General features: G+C 40.3%; 1 protein-coding gene and 1 long non-coding RNA gene across 8 annotated transcripts in view; one reads left to right on the forward strand and one right to left on the reverse strand.

Annotated features, from left to right (window-relative positions):
• CALD1 (caldesmon 1) overlaps nucleotides 1–18,387 on the reverse strand; it is a 189,271-nt gene that overhangs the window by 118,884 nt on the left and 52,000 nt on the right. For all 7 annotated transcript variants that reach the window (XM_058724226.1, XM_058724228.1, XM_058724227.1 and 4 more), the window contains one exon: nucleotides 5,130–5,223. The gene's annotated coding sequence lies outside the window, so the exon portion shown is untranslated. The remainder of the gene's footprint in view (nucleotides 1–5,129; nucleotides 5,224–18,387) is intronic.
• On the forward strand, nucleotides 3,855–15,533 carry LOC131508961 (uncharacterized). Its single transcript, XR_009260232.1, has 3 exons — nucleotides 3,855–4,209; nucleotides 6,777–6,847; nucleotides 15,444–15,533. It is a non-coding gene; the product is annotated as an uncharacterized LOC131508961 (long non-coding RNA).

Genomic DNA, 18,387 nt, shown 5'->3' on the forward strand with positions numbered 1-18,387 from the left:
CAGTATTAATGTTGGCCTTCTCCATCCCTTTAAAACAAAGTGTTTTCAGCCAAAGATATTAAACTAGTCAACCGCTCTTTTCTCCTGTCAGAGAAACAGCCAGCATCCTGAAATCACAGCTCATTTGTACCACATTGGCGTGAATATTCAGACTCCATTTGTCTCCAGCTCTTAAAAGCTGGTGTTAGAGTGAATGACAGACATTTTGTTTTGAATTAGCAGAAAGGAGGAGGAAAAAAGGCCCAAGTAATAATTTTGGCCTAAAATATCTGTTTCAGGGAATGCAGCTCTGCCCTTTCCTTAGTGAAAGTCGATTTTAAAACAATCTCGATTTAATTTGGCATTAAATTGGACCTGGGATACAGAGAATGGTAGGAAGGAAACTTGTTTCAGATTTCCCCCCCTCAGACCGCATGCTTGTTCTACTTAAATCCTATTGGAGTATGGCTGCACAGAGTGCAAGACGTTCACTACTTCGTGTTGTTAAACATCCCAAAGTAGAGTTCAGAAGCAGCTGAATCTGTGTCCTTGGACTGTAGAAATCCAATCATTCTTGGAGCCTCAGGTAAGCCTCAGGACTTTTGATTATTTCCGTTGAAAACTATTAAATAGCACAATCATTCTTTATCTCTTTATTCATGACTATTAGACAATAGTCTGGAGAGGAGTTCTAGAAGAACCTTTCTTCTAGAAAGTACTCCTGGCACCACTGTCTATTTTTCTCCCTTGCCCTCTGTGGCCCTCATCTTGGCTTGTCCACCCTGGCCCAAGCTCCTCTGTCAATAGCTGTGCTAGGCAGGAATATGTGTTTCCACAGAGGCACCTCTTAAAGCCGGGTGCAATTCTCTGACCAGGAAAACTCCATCATTTGGCCAAAGTTACAAAATCCGCATATGGTGATGCTGGAGTGTCCTCTTACCCTTCCTAACATGAAGGTTTCCAGAACGTTGATGAGACTATGGGAATCTGTCTTCCTCCTGTTCCCTCAATCCCTAACCAAACTTGGGCTCACTGCATATTTTCACCCTATACCATATGACAAGGACTTGAGTGTGGGCTCTTGAAGGCGAGACTCTTGAGGAAGGAGTGGATTCAAGACATTTTCACATATGAGGCTGGTTCTACAACCCCTACCAGAAATCTAGAGAGAGGATTCTTAGTGTAAGAAAGACTCCTTCAGATCCTGTGATAGCAAGTTTGGGCACACTTGAACTAAAAAAGAGACTGAGCACTTTATTAAAGGTGTCCAGGGAGACTTGTTCTGTAAAACTCAAGAAAAGAGGAAGAAAAAAACTTCTCTTTCCACTCCATCTGGAGCTTCAACTGACTCCAAAAATATTGGCCCACTGTGGTTATAAAATCTCCCATTTACGCTTTTCTTAAACAAGGGCAAAGACTTACAACTCAAAGCACTTCTTTTACATGCTCATAGGAAAATCATCTTTCTCTCCAAACCTTGTAGCTGACTGAAATTAATGAAACACAGTTGAGAGGCACCTATGCTGGCCACTGGCCACCATTCATTTGGAACACCCCATCTAGGCCATTCATGGATTGTAGAGCCATTTTCTCTTGACTACAGAATTTCTCCTTTCTCATCTTAGGTAAATAGCAATTTGAGTAAAAATCACTGGGGCAAACCATAAGAGACTCTTGGATACTGAAAACAAACTGAGGGTTGATAGGGGTTGGGGAGAGGGGAAAGTGAGTGATGGGCATTGAGGAGGGCACTTGTTGGGGTAAGCACTGGGTGTTGTATGCAAACCAATTTGACAATAAATTATATTATTAAAAAAATCACTGTCAGGTGTCACTGATACTTTAGGCAGCTGCATAAAAATTGGCATCTTTTCCACTACTCAAAGAACACCAAGACAGAAGTGTGGAAGTGGGTAGATGAAGAAAGCTGGCATCTCACAGTTAACTAGAGAAAATGGGTGGGGTTTGTAGAGAAGAAGGAGGAAGTTTCCAGAACTCAGATGGTCTCTTCCACTGTCACCAGACAATCCAAGGAAAGATCAAGGTTCTGCTAAAGAAAGAGAACCAAGAGAGAAGGAGAGAAAAAGAAAAAAAAAATGCAAAAAGAGAATCTAAAGGAAGAAAAGTAATACTTCAGAAAACAAAATAAATGGATAAATATTTTTCCTTCTTTTATTTGTCACAGAAAGCAGGAAAAACTAAGGAAACTAGTGCTGGGATAAACATGGCCTCATTAGAAATGACATTTCTGGTGGGACCCAGAGAGAAGATTGCTATGGCCGTCATAGCATGGCCCCTATGGCCCCTCCATACTCTACCAGCTTCCATTCTGGCCTGACTATGAAACCCTAAAATATTGCCAAAGCCTCCTGGAGGGCATAGGTAGAGTGGGGAAACCAGTAGGGATCAACATACTAAAGAAGGAGTTCAGTGCAAAGGATGTACATTCCCCTCTACTGAGCCCTTTACTGACTGTGTAGACAAGATAATGTTCAATGGCACCAGTCTTTGAGAAAGATCTACCTTCTGTCTCTTTGGACATTGAGCAGTCTATTCCCAGGCTCCCCTACTGTCCAGTCTGATGAGCTCTGATTGGCTGATGAAGAAAATGGCTCCAAAGGAAGGTGTTGATGTATGAGGCCCCCTTGGCAGAAACTTAGGGAGTCAAACCTATGCTCATGGGTGCAGTTTATTAGATGGGACAAGCCCCACGGGAATGGTTTGGAGGCATATCCCCAAAGGAAAGGACAGAAGAAGAAATAAAATAGGGCCAAATAAATGAGAGAGAAAAAGAAAGACATACACATGAGTTAATATACCTGTTCTTTGGTTTAAAAAAATTTTTTTAACATTTATTTATTTTTGAGACAGAGAGAGACAAAGAATGAACAGGGGAGGGGCAGAGAGAGAGGGAGACACAGAATCTGAAACAGGCTCCAGGCTCTGAGCTGTCAGCACAGAGCCCGACGCGGGGCTCGAACTCACGGACCGTGAGATCGTGACCTGAGCCGAAGTCGGATGCTTAACCAACCAAGCCACCCAGGCGCCCCAATATACCTGTTCTTACAAACCCTCATTAAGAGTAGCATGTAGATTTCTTTATCATGGGATGATTCCTCTGTTATTTACCAGGAAAACCTCCTACACACCAATTTCTGGTGGCATTTTGGAAACACTGCTCCTCTCTCTCCACACAATCTCTCTGGATGACCTCATCCACTGCCATGGTTCTAATTCCTAAGTAAAGATTATGACTGAAAACATCTCTGTCTCCAGCTCTCACCTGAGCTTCAGGTGGACTATACCCCGATGTCCCTTAAGTCCTCACACTCAGTATATCCCCATCGAAGCTCATCAGCCTTTCCTCTTGTCTCCTGGAACAACGTTCTCATGGAAGAGTGATGGGATCTGGGGCAGGCTCATGCTATTTATTGTCTCCTACCTTTTTGAGGAGAGAGGTAATTCTCCTGATGTCAGCTAATCATATTTTTCTTTCAGCCCCTCTCCTGTCTTGACTTATTTCTACCTGTTGTGGTAAAGGGCAGCAAATGTGGTAAAGGGCACCAATAATCATCACTGGGAGATAGTCTTAAAGCAAATAAATTATAGGTTCAGAAGTTACATCTAATCATCTATTCACTCACTCATTCATTCATTCAATATTATTAAATGTCTCTTATATACACAACTTCTCCTACTGCTGTGAGAGATGTAAAAGCCACACTCTTCAATTTCAAAAATTACACAATGCCATCGGACAATGAGAGCCGCACAATAAAGGGCTCTAACACATCACAGAATAACCAGTGTTCTGAAAGTGATGTCAATGCAGAGGAAGTTCAGGAGAGAGGAATCTGAGGGAAGCGCATCTGCAACAAACTAAAAATCAGCATGCTAGAAACACATGATGATGGGCTGGTATGGATTGAATTGTGTTTCCCCAAATTTATATGGTCAAGTCCTAACCCCCAATCCTTCAGAACGTAACCGTATTTGAGGATCAAGTTTTTAAAGAGGTGATTAACTTCAGGTGAGGTGATTAGGTGGGCCCTAATCTGACAGGACTGGTGTCCCTGTCAGAGAAGGAGATGTTGGACACATGGAGAGAGACACCAAACACATGTGCACACTGCAGGCTGGCATGTGAAGACACGGGGAGAAGACTGCTATCGGCAAGCCAAGTAGAGAGGCTTCAGAAGAAACCAAACCTGCGGACATCTCACCAGAACTGTGAGGAAATTTCTGTTGTTTAGGCCACCTGGTCTGTGATGGCTTGTTATCGCAACCCAAGCAAACTAATACAGGCTGCAACAGATAGAATCGGAAAACAATTGCCTGAGAACCACACTGAATTCCCAAAAAAGTTTCCCTCCTACTGGTGCCACCCTGGGCAAAACTGTGAACAAGTGAAGTTTCCCTTACTTTCTCCAGCCTCTACCTTCTGCAATCCCCTCTTTCTGCCCCCCAGTAACCCTTCTGCCTGTGGAACTTCTCCTCCCAGCTGAGGAGGGTTCATGGGAAGTGACTGGCACTTACTGCCCCTGAAATCACCAGTGTCTGTGCAAAGGTGAGCTTATTCACTGGGGAAGACTGACTCATGACCTCTCTGTCCCCTCAAGTCAACAGCATTCTTTGCAGGAAGTGAGGACTTCATTACTGATCTGGGACTGTTTTGCTTAAGATACATATGCAGGAAAAAAATAAAGCAAAAAATCAAATTATAATTTTTTTAACATTTATTTATTTTTGAGAGAGAGAGAGAGAGAGAGAGAGAGCAAGCACAAGCGGGGAGAGGCAGAGAGAGAGGAAGACACAGAATCGGAAGCAGACTCCAGGCTCTGAGCTGTCAGCATAGAGCCCGACGTGGGGCTCAATCTCACAAGCCTTCGAGCCGTGAGACCATGACCTGAGCTGAAGTCAGCCACCCAACCAACTGAGCCACCCAGGTGTCCCGCAAAAAAATCAAATTATAAAGCAGAAAAACAATTCTTTCCAAATCTGACAGATGAATTGGTATATAAACCATGAGGACTATAGCAGAAAGACTGGCTTCTCACAATGCATCTTTAGGTGCCAGAATTTAGAAAATGAGGCAGAGAGGCTAGGAGCAGAGCCTCCCCATCCCCGTCAATCACATAAATGCTACTCACAGGTAAACGATCAACTGTCTACTTCTGAGCCTTCTGGTTGATCACCAGTCCCTGCAGAATTTGGTTGAAGGATCTCCAAATATTTTAATGACACCTGGTATAAAAGCAAGATGAAGTAGAATGAATTTTAGTTAATGTAGACCACATATTTAAAATATCATTTCTTCCTCTGGTACTATTATGAGTTAGGACCTTAAAGGGGAAATAAAGCATAGACAGAAATGGGTACTGTGCACTTGTATGTTAAAGAATATGAATACAATTATTCCAGAGTCAACCCCTAACTTATTCTAGATAATGGGGTAGATAAGGTGGTATAATAAATACAAAACAGGGAATACTACAAATGCCAATAATCAGAGACAAAGGCTTTAGAACACAGCCAAGGACACCCCTTCTCCAAACCCGACCCTCAATCCTTCTAAGCTTCAGACTCTCAAGAACCTTTCTCCACAGTCTTCTGCTGGTGATGGTCAGGAACTTGACTAATCAGTAGAAGAAGAAGGTCTGGAGGATTACAGATAATTATAGAAATGTACTAGTAGATAATCTAGAGTTAACCCGCACTTGAAACACATTAGTAAATAGTAAACATTAGAAAGACCACAGAAATGACAACTGTGACAGTAAATCACCGTCACACCCCTAAGCCTGCCCCCAACATGATGCAACAAGGGCTTCTAATGAGTATGAAATGCAACTTTGGGCTTTTAATGTTTGCCTTTAATGGAGCAGAGTAATGGGTCTCAAGTGGACCTTAAGAATACAGCTTTGCCTTCCTCCAACCCCACCCTCTGCCACTTGGCATTGGAAGAAAACAGAAGCTCACAGAGGTTAAGGGACGGGCTTGGAATCTCACTGCTAGAAACTAGGCTTGGATTACTAGATTCTCATTTCAGCTTTCACAAGTAAAAAACAAAACAAAAACCTGCTTAGTGTGTTACTTAAAGCTTGTGTCTGAGGAAGGCTGTTTTGCAAACTAGGAGTCAGGGAACCTTGAGGGCTCACAAATTCATCAGCAAACCCAGGAGCCATTCCTTCCCCCCACCCCTTCTTCTTTCCTTCTTCTTCCTCTCCCTCTTCCTCCTCTCCTCCTCCTTCTCCTTCTTTTTTTTTAATTCAAGTTAGTTAACATATAATGTAGTACTGGTTCCAGGAGTAGAAGTTAGTGATTTAATCCTTACATATAACACCCAGGGCTCACCCCAACAAGTGTCATCCTTCCTGCCCATCACCCATTTCCTTAACCTTGAGCAGCCACTCAGGCCATCTGTAGCTCCTCTCCTTCAACCTCTACCACCTCTTCCTAGGGGTCCCAGGTCCTGAGTGCAAACATCTACTTTGTATTGCCATACATTTAAAGTACCTTGCTCAGCATTCTGGGATGTGGGCCCTCATCTTAAGGAGACTAAAATCCAGTTAGAGGATAAAATCCAGTTGGGACTAAAATATATAATTACATTTCTGGGTTACAAAGCCAGAAAATGACAAGAGCTCCCAATCCCATTTAAATTCCTTTTCTTCTATTGTGGGTCCAAGTTTGGAGGTCTTTTCTATATATCTGAAGAGAAGGGGATGATAAAATGGTGAGGCATTTCCTAGCTGGAAAGATTGCCTAAGCCTGCTTCATAATCTGGTTCCTCACAGCTCCTGGTCCCCTCCCAGCATGCAGTAGGATATCAAGAAATGACTGTTGAATGAATGAATGGAATCCATGGGTGAGTTTCCTGAAACTATAGGCCAAATTTTGTGCATATTAACTTTCATTACCTTTTAAGGCAGTCTCCATTTTTCTTCCCCCCAGAATGAGAACCAGTTGCCAGATAATTAGCAGAGTCTTTGAGGATGGAATTTAGATGAGAATCAATTACAAAGAGTGCTCCTATAAGTAAATTTATACGCAAATGTGGCTGGAGAACCTCTATGTGCCAGGAACATATCGGGGATATGAAAAAGAACAAACAGCTGTGGTACTTGGCCTTATGGTGCTTATCATGTAGTGAATCCCTAGAAGAGGTTTCTCAGACTGATTGCACGTCAAAATTTTCAGGCATGGAGGCTTTTAAAATATATATGGGACACTCCAGAGAGGTGTCCAGGAATCCGCACCTTAAAAAAGCCTACACTTGGAATGTGACGTAGATTATAGTACCCTCCCCACAGAGGCCTCCCATCCTTGACCCTCAGGCTTCAACAAAGACATCAGAGACTAGAAAAAGGCAAGAGTTACTTGCCAGGATTATAACTGAACATACTGAGAGGTATTTAAATTGGTAGAGAAAATAATTCACAGTATCTTCCCCAAACCCTCTTGCAGGGTCAGTATTTATTTGCCCAGTTTTCCTTTCTGCCCTTTCAATTCTGTCAGTATTTCTATTTGTTTAATTAATTAATTTTTAATTTAAATGTTAGTTAGTTAATATACAGCACAATATTCGTTTCAGAAGAAGAATCCAGTGATTCATCACTTACATGCTACACCCAGTGCTCATCACAAGTGCCCTCCTTTGTACCCATCACCCTTCTAACCTATCCCCTACCCACATTCCTCCATCAACCCTCAGTTTGCTCTCTATCATTAAGAGTCTCTTGTGGTTTGTTTTCCTTTCTTCTCTTTTTATTTTTGAATTTAGGAATGAATATAGGAAAAATAGAGGAAGAAAATGCTATCAGTGGGATTTTTTTTTTTTTTTTTTTTTTGGTTTATAGTATCTGGGTCTATGTTCATGAACTATCTTGTTAACGAGACAAAGAGAAAAGAAAGGCTTTCAAGAGGAACCATAAAGAGAATGGCAAAGTGAATGAAAGTAGAGTCTGTCTTCAGATATACTTTGCTTTCTATTTTCCAATTTAGAATCCAAGGGCCGCAAAACTGATGAAGCTCTTACTCTCTATTTTAAGATCTTTTTCTACCTTCAGTTACTTTGCAACTTCAAATAGATTCCTGGGTGAACGAGAACTCACTGGATCTCTTTAAGCTTTTAATTCAGTGCCTAACACATGTATGCTGGCTGGCCTGGCTCAGAGGCAGTTGCCAAAATTCTCTGCAGGCAAATCTGATTCTAGACTGGACGGTAAAGAAGGAAAAGACCTGAGATGAAGGAAGAGGGGAAGGAAGAGAGAACAGGGTTGTGTTAAGCAAGTGAGCCTGTCTTCCTTCCACAACCCCTTTTCTAGTCAGTGGTGAACGGTCAGGTCCTATTTACTGCTCTTTTGATTGAACAGTCTGCTGAGGCATGTGGGGACATTAGGGTTTTATATGAACGCATGTGCTATAGGAGAATCAAGGTGTAACAAAAAGAAAGGAGAAATTTATCTCTCAATCAGACTTGTAGTCCTCCAAGAGTAGTGATCTTCTTAAAAACTTCAAAAACTAGCTAAAGCCATTCAGTAGCATGAGAAACAGAAACTAGCACCTTCCTAGGTTACACAAATGAAAAAGCATCGCCAGTACATATTTGCAAAAAGTGATTACAATTCTACCTTAAAATTCCTACCACAGGTATTCACAGAAAGATGCCATTTTCCAAAAGGATACCAAAAGGGAGGGTCTAAAATGTTAATTTATCATAACAGTAGTTATTGCAAAGGTTAAATTAGGGATCTTTTATAAAAAATGAATAATTTTGTATAGCCATTAAGAACCAGGTTTTAATTAATTTAAAATTTTACCTTTAAAATGTGGTTGAATTAGTACCCCGATTTTAACATTAACATTAATATTAATATTTATATTTAAAAATCTCCCATGACTTTTATTTTTTTTTTTTCTTTTTCAACTTTTTTTTTTTTTATTTATTTTTGGGACAGAGAGAGACAGAGCATGAACGGGGGAGGGTCAAAGAGAGAGGGAGACACAGAATCGGAAACAGGCTCCAGGCTCCGAGCCATCAGCCCAGAGCCTGACGCGGGGCTCGAACTCACGGACCGCGAGATCGTGACCTGGCTGAAGTCGGAAGCTTAACCGACTGTGCCACCCAGGCGCCCCTCCCATGACTTTTATAATATGCTCTGCTTTCATTATGGACATATAAATACTATGTTTTTTTTCCCTCTTTTTGTTTTAAAGTTTATTTTGAGAGAGAGAGAACACATGTGTGCAAGCAGGGGAAGGGCAGAGAGAGAGAGAGAGAGAGAGAGAGAGAGAGAAAATCCCAAGCAGGGATTTTCTGCATTGTCAGGGCAGAGCCCGATGTGGGGATTGAACTCATGATCCGTGAGATCACGACCTGAACCGAAATCAAGAGTTGGATGCTTAACCGACTGAGTCACCCAGGCGCCTCATAAATACTACATATTAAGGACTCTTAGTGCCAGGCCTTGTGCCAAGCACATGGTACACATCTATCTCATCTGATTGCTATAGCACCCTAGTGAGGTATGTATTCTTATCTTAGGGTAAGCAGTGAGAAGTTCGTTTTATTTAGGTCATTTGCCTCCGTTCACTCAGCTAGTAAGAAGTGAAGCAAGTATTCAAACTCAAGGGCTGACCCAGCCTGATGGGTGTATTGGAAGGATACATGCCCACATTCACTTATTCACTGAGTGGGTACTCTGAGCCACACAGAGATGAACAAGGGCTGCTTTCACAGAGCTGGTGTTCTTGTGTAGTAGGAACAACACAGGTGTTTCTGATAATGAGTAAAGAAAACAGCATGTTGTGACAGAGGGCCACCAGAAGGTCACTGGAGGCCGGATAGTGAGAGATGGTCTCTCCAAAAAGAAGACATCTAGGCTGAAAATACATTTCTAGGAGGGAACAGCCCATGGGAAGATCTAGGGAAAGAGTGTTCCAGGAGGATCCCTTGAGAATCCCAGCATGAGATGGAGGCTTTTGTAAGTTCTGTGTGCTCTGTGATCATGAAACTCTTTCAAGTTATTTGCCCCCTATGGGACTCAGGCTTTATCTGTCTGTTGGCAGAGTATACAATGTTGAAAGATGTGCTGAATGAGGACTTACCAAAAATGATCCTCTAAGCGCTGCCTTTGTTGGAAATCATGACGGTGGCAGTGGTGCTGGTGATCTGTCCCTACCCAGAGAAGAGTGCCAGGGGTGCACATGGTCCCCTTTGCATTCAGTGCCCAGAGTGACAGAGGTACCCTTGTACCCCCTTTCACTTGGTAAGCTTGAAGAGAGTTTCTTTCTGTGGGTTTATGTGAGCTCCTTTCAGTCTTGTGCATTGGAGGAGAAGGCCGAATATTTCTTAATAATAAAAGAATGAAAAGCTATGGGACATAATCCTTGGAATGGGAAAGGAATGGTAAGTAGCTATTTCAGTCTTAGTTGGCAGGAAGTCACATAATTTGTGGGGATGGAAATTAAAATAAAATATTTAAAAATAGATCTATGGGTTTTAGTCAGAATGAGCCAGTAACAATAAAACATCACTAATTGTCTCTTGTGAATTGTCTCTCTTTTTCATTTATAGTTGAATATGGGAGCTAGGAGTATTTTAGAAGGGAAGAGATATGTGATCTTAGGGAATTTAGTCACTTAAATAAATACTAATGAGTGAACTGACCTTGACCAAGTCATTTAACCACGTTAGGCCCCCTCAATTCCTTCATCTGCAACATGAATTTTCAGGAATGGAGTTTTAAGTTCCCCCCAATTCAGATGGTTTGTATGTACTTCTATGATCTTCCAAGGGGAAAAAATGTCTTGTGTATGTCTCAGTATCTGTGAATGACATTGTTATGATTGTGAATAAAACAAGCTCAACTGAGCTCACCCTTTTCAGCATCAAACAGGCTGCTCCAAGAAGCGTATTGCTTTGCAGAGACCACAGACCCTCCTACCACTTCCCCAACATTTCTAGGAGATGAGTGTATTTTATAGCTCCAAGAGAAATCATAATATGTTGTAAAATAATATCTATCATTTATTGAAGGTCTACTACGTGCAAGGTACTTGATATCTGTTATCTCATGTGATCTTCAAAAGTAAACTGTGAAACTGGCTGTTTTTATTATCCCCATTTGAAAGCAAGGAAACAGATCCAGAATCACTATCATGTAGTCAGTAAGTAGCAGAGTTGGAATTACAACCCAGATTTGGTGGACTCCAAAGCTCTTCCCATGACCAAAAACTTGGAGGAGTCATAGTCGCCAACAATGACATTTCTTCTACTCTTTTGAGAAAAGCATCTGGGGATATAATCTCAGTAGGACCCTTGGAGAATTCATCCATGAAGAGGGGGCAGACTGAAGGTCCATGGAGTGATACAAACTCATCTCAGCCCTAATTACACTAAAGTGAACTTCCCAATCTATCAAACTACCAGAACATGGGTAACCCTCTCTGGAGGAAAGCAGTATCATCCAGGACTTCAACTGGATATGCATATGGAAAAAACGAAAACTAAGTCTTGACTTCTGTTTAACACCATATCCTCCACCCCAAAAAGTTCCAGGTTGAGTGTGGATCTCAATGTAAAAGCTGACATGTATAAGCTTTCAGAAAAAAAGTAGAAGATACATCATGTTCTTGAGACAGGTAAAGCTTTTGTAAATCACTAACCATAAAGAAATAAAATTGATAAATTTCACATTGAAATTAAGAACCATAAAGAGAGTGAAAAAATTAGCATTACATATATCTGACAAAGGACTTGTATCCAGAATATATAAAGAATTCCCATAAACCAAGAAGAAAAAGATAGATGACCCATTAGTAAAATGGGTAAAGACTTTGATAGGCACTTCACAAAAGAGGATACTAAAATGGCCAATAAGCATATGAAAAAGTGCTCAATCTTATTACCCATTAGAAAGATTCCAATTAAAACCACACACCATTAGAAGGGCTAAAACTTAAAAGACTGGCAATTCAAAGTGTTAATGAGCAACTGAACTCTCACGCACAGCTGTGGGAATGTAAACTGGCCGTCACTTAGGAAAATTATTTGACAGTTTCAGCTGCTGAAATGGAATATTTGTATATCCTGTGACCCAGATATCTTACTCCTAGGTATGTACACAACAAATATCCGTGCAAATATTCATCAGAAGACATGAATTAGAACAGAATGCTCATAGCAGCACTTTCATAATAGCTACAAACAGGAAATCACCTCAATGCCTACCAATAGTAAAGTGGATAAGTTGTGGCAGGCAAGCAGTGAAATACTGTGCAACAGTTAGAATGATCTAAGTATTGCTCAGGCAATGAATCTCAGAAACATAATGTTAAACAACAGAAGTGACACACACACACACACACACACACACACACACACAGAAAGATTCCATTCATATAAAATTAAAAAACCAACAAAACTAATACTTAGTGTTAGCAATCACAATAATGGTTACCCTGGGGCAGTGGGGGTAAGGGGAGGAGGCTGACTGTAAAAGGAAGCACAAGGGGGGGCTTCTGGGGTGCTAGTAATGTTCTGTTTCTTGATCTTGGAGGGGACTACACCATTATGTTCATTTTGTGAAAATTCATCATGCTGTACAATTATGATTTGTACACTTTTCTGTATGTTATACCTCAAATAAAGATTATTTTTACAACATGTGGAGAGAAAAAGATGAAGCCTCAGCCGGAAAAGACGACAACTAATGGGGATTTATGAGCTCAAAATATATAAAATCATGAAAGTTTGGTATTTCTGGCCATATATTATACCAGTAGGGAAATAAAATAATAAAAAGAAAGACAAACAATAAGAGAAAACAAGAAGGCAATACAAATCAATGTACTCTGCAGGGGGAAAACTGTATTTGGGAAGGCTGGGATCAATTTGGCCAGTTATTTCTAAATTAAAAGTCAACACTGGATTATTTACCAATGACTTAGTGAACTTTCCATAAGATATATTTTGGCTTACTATATCTTAGAAGGGAAAGTTTGAATGTTTTTGCAAGTGGCCCATACCAAAGCAATTCAAATACAGGGACTATTTATCATCTTAAGATGTGGTGAAACTTCATGTCCATTCAGCCCCTTGCTCACTAACCACACTGTTTCTTCTCTTCACTTTCAACTACCCACCTTCCCAAATCTATAGCCAATGGTGCACATGTGCATCAGGCTCTTGCACAAGGTTTCCTCTTTACTTGTTTAAATTGTATGTTTTCATTTAAGTTTTTGCCTGTGTATATTGCATATTTGTCCATAGTATGCTTGTATTTCAGTGTAAATTTTTATGTCTGTAGGAGACATAAAACCATATCTCTTGGTTTTAATGAGATACATTTTTCATGTTACTGTGCAATTGTGCATATGGATGTATCTATATACTTGTATAAATTAGTGGATAAGAGAGACAAGATGCATTAGTAGGGTATCATGTTAGAAATTTATTTAGCCAAGCAGGTTAAATCAAGCAAGAAAACTAAGGAAATTACTCTTATAATTCAAGAAAAAGTCAATTATTCAATGAAAGTAAGAGTTCCCTTGGCATTCTGCAATGGGTTCACTGCATTGTTGACAAAACTTTAAACTATTCAGTTGGGTTGGACATTGGTTGTTCCCTTGAAAGCAGCATGGAATTGTGAGAGAAGACAGGCTGTGGGGTCATAATAGAGGTACGACCTTAAGGAAATTCTTTGTTGGATATCAGTTACTTACTTTAAAATAAAAATGATTAGAAATAATAAGTGTTCGCAAGGATGTAGAGAAAAAGGAATCCCTGCACATTGTTGGTGGGAATATAAATTGGTACCGCCACTATGGAAAACAGTATGGAGGTTCCTCAAAAAGTTAAAAATAGAAATACCATATAATCCAATAATTCCACTATTGGGTATTTACCCAAAGAAAACAAAAACACTAATTTGAAAAGATATATGCACTCCTCTGCCCTATATTCATTACAGCACTGCTTAAGACAGCCAAGATATGAAAGCAATCTAAGTGTCCATCAATAGATGAGGAAATTTGGTGTGCAAACACACACACACACACACACACACACACACACACACACTGAAATATTATGCAGCCATAAAAAAGGATGAGATCATGCCATTTGAGACAAAATGGATGAATCTAGAGGGTCAGATGCTAAGTGAAATAAGATAGACTGAGAAAGACAAATACCATATGCTTCTGCTCATAAGTGGAATCTAAAGAACAAACAAACAAATGAATAGACAAACAAAAAGCTGAGTCAGACTTATAAATTCAGAGACAAACTGATGGTTGCCAGAGGGAAAGAGATGGGAGGTTGAGCAAAATGGGTGAAGGGGAAAGGGATATACAGGCTTCTAGTTATGGAATAAGCAACTCATGGGAATAAAAGGCACAGCATAAGGAATGTAGTCAATGATCTTGTAGTAGGGATGTAATGAGACAGATGATAGCTACACTTGTGGTGAACATAGATAATGTATAAACTTTTCAAATCACTAAGTTGTACACCTGAAACTAATTTAACAGTGTGTGTCACCTATATGCAAAGAAAGGAAAGAAAAGGAGGGTTTTGCTAATGCCACAATGATGGACTGTCATTGTATACGGATGGGCTTCTTGGTGGCAAGGACACAGTCTTATTGCTAATTCTATCCCAATCATTTTGCATATTCCATGGCACATATCATATGCTCTGTAAAAGTTTCCTGGGTGGGTGAGTGAATAAATGAACTAGCATATAATGAGCCTATTATTGAACTTAGAATGCTACAGGCCCCAAGTGAACTTACCTCCTTTCTTCTCCTCCTTTGTTTATTTAGCCAGAATGAATCAAATAAACCCTCAGTTTATTTCTATATTATCAGGGGGCCAGGACTAACAAAGGTAGCAGGGAAATTTTGTTGAATTTCTCTTAAAATTTCAAGGAACACAAAGGATACAGCTTAGATATATGTTCTCAGAGGAGCCAATTTTGTACAACTATGAAGAAGAAAAAATATTTCTTAATGGAACGGAACAAGATTACAAAATAGTATGAAGGGAGGGCCTTGATGTCTTTAAACAGTGTCTGTTTGCTGCAGTCTTTCCTATTTTTTTTTTGAACAATTAATGAATGAAGAATAATCCATGATGCTATTTCTACTGGCCAAAGTCTTTCAATTGCTAATAAAAGAATGAGAGTGGATTTTTACAGGCAAGAGAATTCCTGATTGGAGAAGCTATAAGAATGTATCCATGGCAGGGTGAAGGTCAGATGTTTATTTTTAAGCTTTATGAATAATTCTCTACTTGTCTGAAGCAAATCGGAAAGAGAAAGTCATTTATGGCAGTATGAAGAAAGTTCTGGACTTCTCATGGGAAAGTAGCTGACGTCAGTGTTTGATAAGCTTCCTGTGGCCACAAACATATGAGACATTGACTCTTGAGAAAAATGTAAATCTTTTTCTTTACAGAATCATGGTGTGCCTGCAGCTGGAATTTGGTAGAACTATCATACATTAAGAGAGACCTGATGCAGATATTAAAAATTCCAAATACTGTGGAGAGATAGTGGCTGGCAGGAGTGTTTCTGTTGTTGTCACCATCACCATCAGCATCACCAACACCAACACCATCATCACTATTATCATTATCATTATCAACAAGCACTGATGTGTATTGTATTTGCAATGCACTATGTTAAATGTTTGGGCTCCAGTGAATGGTAAGAAACAGTGCACCTAACTTTTATGGATATTTAATTTTCCAACAAAGGCAGCCTTCCTGGCCCTATTTTGTCCATGTGTCCATGTATAGCTCCTTTGCTTTTTAAATTGAGAATCTAATATTTATCAAGCACCATTTTATTTTACTTTAAAAATAGTAATGTTTTGGGGCGCCTGGGTGGCTCAGTCGGTTGGGCGGCCGACTTCGGCTCAGGTCATGATCTCGCGGTCCGTGAGTTCGAGCCCCGCGTCGGGCTCTGTGCTGACAGTTCAGAGCCTGGAGCCTGTTTCAGATTCTGTGTCTCCCTCTCTCTGACCCTCCCCCGTTCATGCTTTGTCTCTCTCTGTCTCAAAAATAAATAAACATTAAAAAAAATTTAAAAATAGTAATGTTTTTAAGGTAGAGTATGCATACTGTACAATTCACCCATTTTGAGTGTACAATTTGTTTTTAGTGTATTCAGAGTTGAGCAACCAACACCAAGATCAATATAGAACATTTTCATCACCCAAAAAGAAACCCTATACCCTGTAGCCATCACCCTCCTCTCAGTCTCCCCTATCTCCCCAGGCCTAAGCACCTACTAATCTATACTGTGTCTCTAATAGAGCTCTCCATTCTGAACATTTCATATGAATGGAATCATATAATATGTGGTCTTTAGTGACTAAATTCTTTTACTTAGCACAATGTTTTCAAAGTTCATCCATATGGTGGCAGGTATTAGTACTTCATTAACTTTATGACCAAATAATATTCCACTGTATGGATATATCACATTTTGCTTATCAGTTCATCCCTCGATGGACATTTGGGTTGTTTCCATCTTTTGGCTTTTATGAATAATGCTGCTATTAACACTTGTGTACAAGTTTTTGTGTGGACATATTTTTTCATCTCTCTTGGATATATATACCTAGGAATGGCAATGCAGGGTCATATGGTAATTCTATTGTGTGAGGGACTGGAGGACATTTTTTCAAAGTAGCTGCACCATTTTTATCTTTTTACCAGCAGTGTATGAGGGCTCTGATTTTTCTACACCCTTGCCAGCAAGATGGACAGGCTGTGGAGAGCTGCTGTATGGCACAGTGCCTACAGCTAACAATACAGCATTGTGCATCTAAAAATGTGCTAAAGGGTACATCTCATGTTAAATGTTCTCACCACATTCACACATACACAAAAGGAAACTGTCTAGCTTCTTAAAAGAGAACTCACACATAAAGAGAAACAACTACAAAGATTAGAATGCTCATGAATGAATCCCTTAATTCCAGGAGACTCTCAAGTTATTGACGGTCTCATCCATGAAGTTGGTCCTCAGCAATTATGGATATTCACAAAGAAGCAGTACCCTAATTCAGTACTTTCTGGTTGAGACCACAGGCATTCCAAGTGATTGGATTATTCATTCAGTTCAGTCAACCCATTATACTTTATTGATTCAGTGAATTGAGTTTTGTTTTCCTATTGTAATAATATGTACTTGTTTAAAGTATTCTTAAAACTTTTTCTAGTGTTCATTTGATTGCTGCTTGAAATTTAAGTACCTAAGGACAGGGCTACATACTATATTTCTGTTTTGGCCAGTTGCTTACAATGAGCAAAAACAAAGCAAAATAACACCCAAAGTGGAATGATCCTGTTCCTCTTCTGCACTTTTAACCAGTCAGCACTGCCTATCACTCTCCTCCACCCCAGAGGTATGCGCTGAGACCTAATCCAGAACCTTGAGCTCAGTCAATGTGAAGCACAAAACACTGACATAAGGAATCTGTGCAGCAGTAGAGCTCAGGCCTTATGCCGGAACCTAGAATCATCCAACTCATGTAACAAAAGGCAAAACCATCAGTGTGTGTGGCTCTGAAAAAAACCACTGGTTGGGGCACCTGGGTGTCTCAGTTAAGCGTACGACTCTTGATTTCAGCTCAGGTCATGATCTCAGGTTCCTGGGGTTGAGCCTCCCCTCTGACACTGTGCTGATAGCAAGGAGCCTGCTTGGGAGTCTCTCTCTCTGCCCCTCCCTGACTCTTCCGCACATCCTTTCTCCTTCTCTCTCTCAAAATAAATAAATAAACTTTAAAAAAAATCATTGGTTGGTGTCATTCCTCAGCATTTAAGGAAAATCAGCCTCTGCATTATCCATCTGCGCATCCAGCTGAAAGAGTAGCCCGTGGAGGCTGCAATCCAGTGGACAAGATGCCAAGCCCTCTGCACTAGAAAACTGGTATAACATCACACTTACTGTTTATCATCACCCAGTTATCAGTCTGTTTTTGTCTTGGAAACTGCAGACATCGGCAAACGCAGCAAAAAAACAGTGCATGGGGGACCATTTTGTGCACAGGGCCCTGGGAAGGGGCAGTGGAATTCCTCTGATCAGTCTCCTTTTGACTTTTTCCCATAGACCTTGTTCCTGCACTGAAATGTCTGGAATGCTTGGTAGGGACGAAGTGGGTTGATCATAGGGCAATTACGCTTCTATCATCACTGAGATCAGCTGTTTGTGGACTAATTTCCAAGCAACTAGTGACATCACAAATGGGTTAAGAATACACATACACAGCACTTTTATAGTAAACAGAGCTTTCATATCACTTTTCTCAATGATTTTCATGGCAAATCCAGAGGTCAGTAAGACAAGTGCCATTTGCAACACTTTAAAAATGGGACTTAGGCCTAGAGAGT

This window comes from Neofelis nebulosa, chromosome 4, assembly GCF_028018385.1.
Source record: "Neofelis nebulosa isolate mNeoNeb1 chromosome 4, mNeoNeb1.pri, whole genome shotgun sequence".
NCBI lineage: Eukaryota > Metazoa > Chordata > Mammalia > Carnivora > Felidae > Neofelis > Neofelis nebulosa.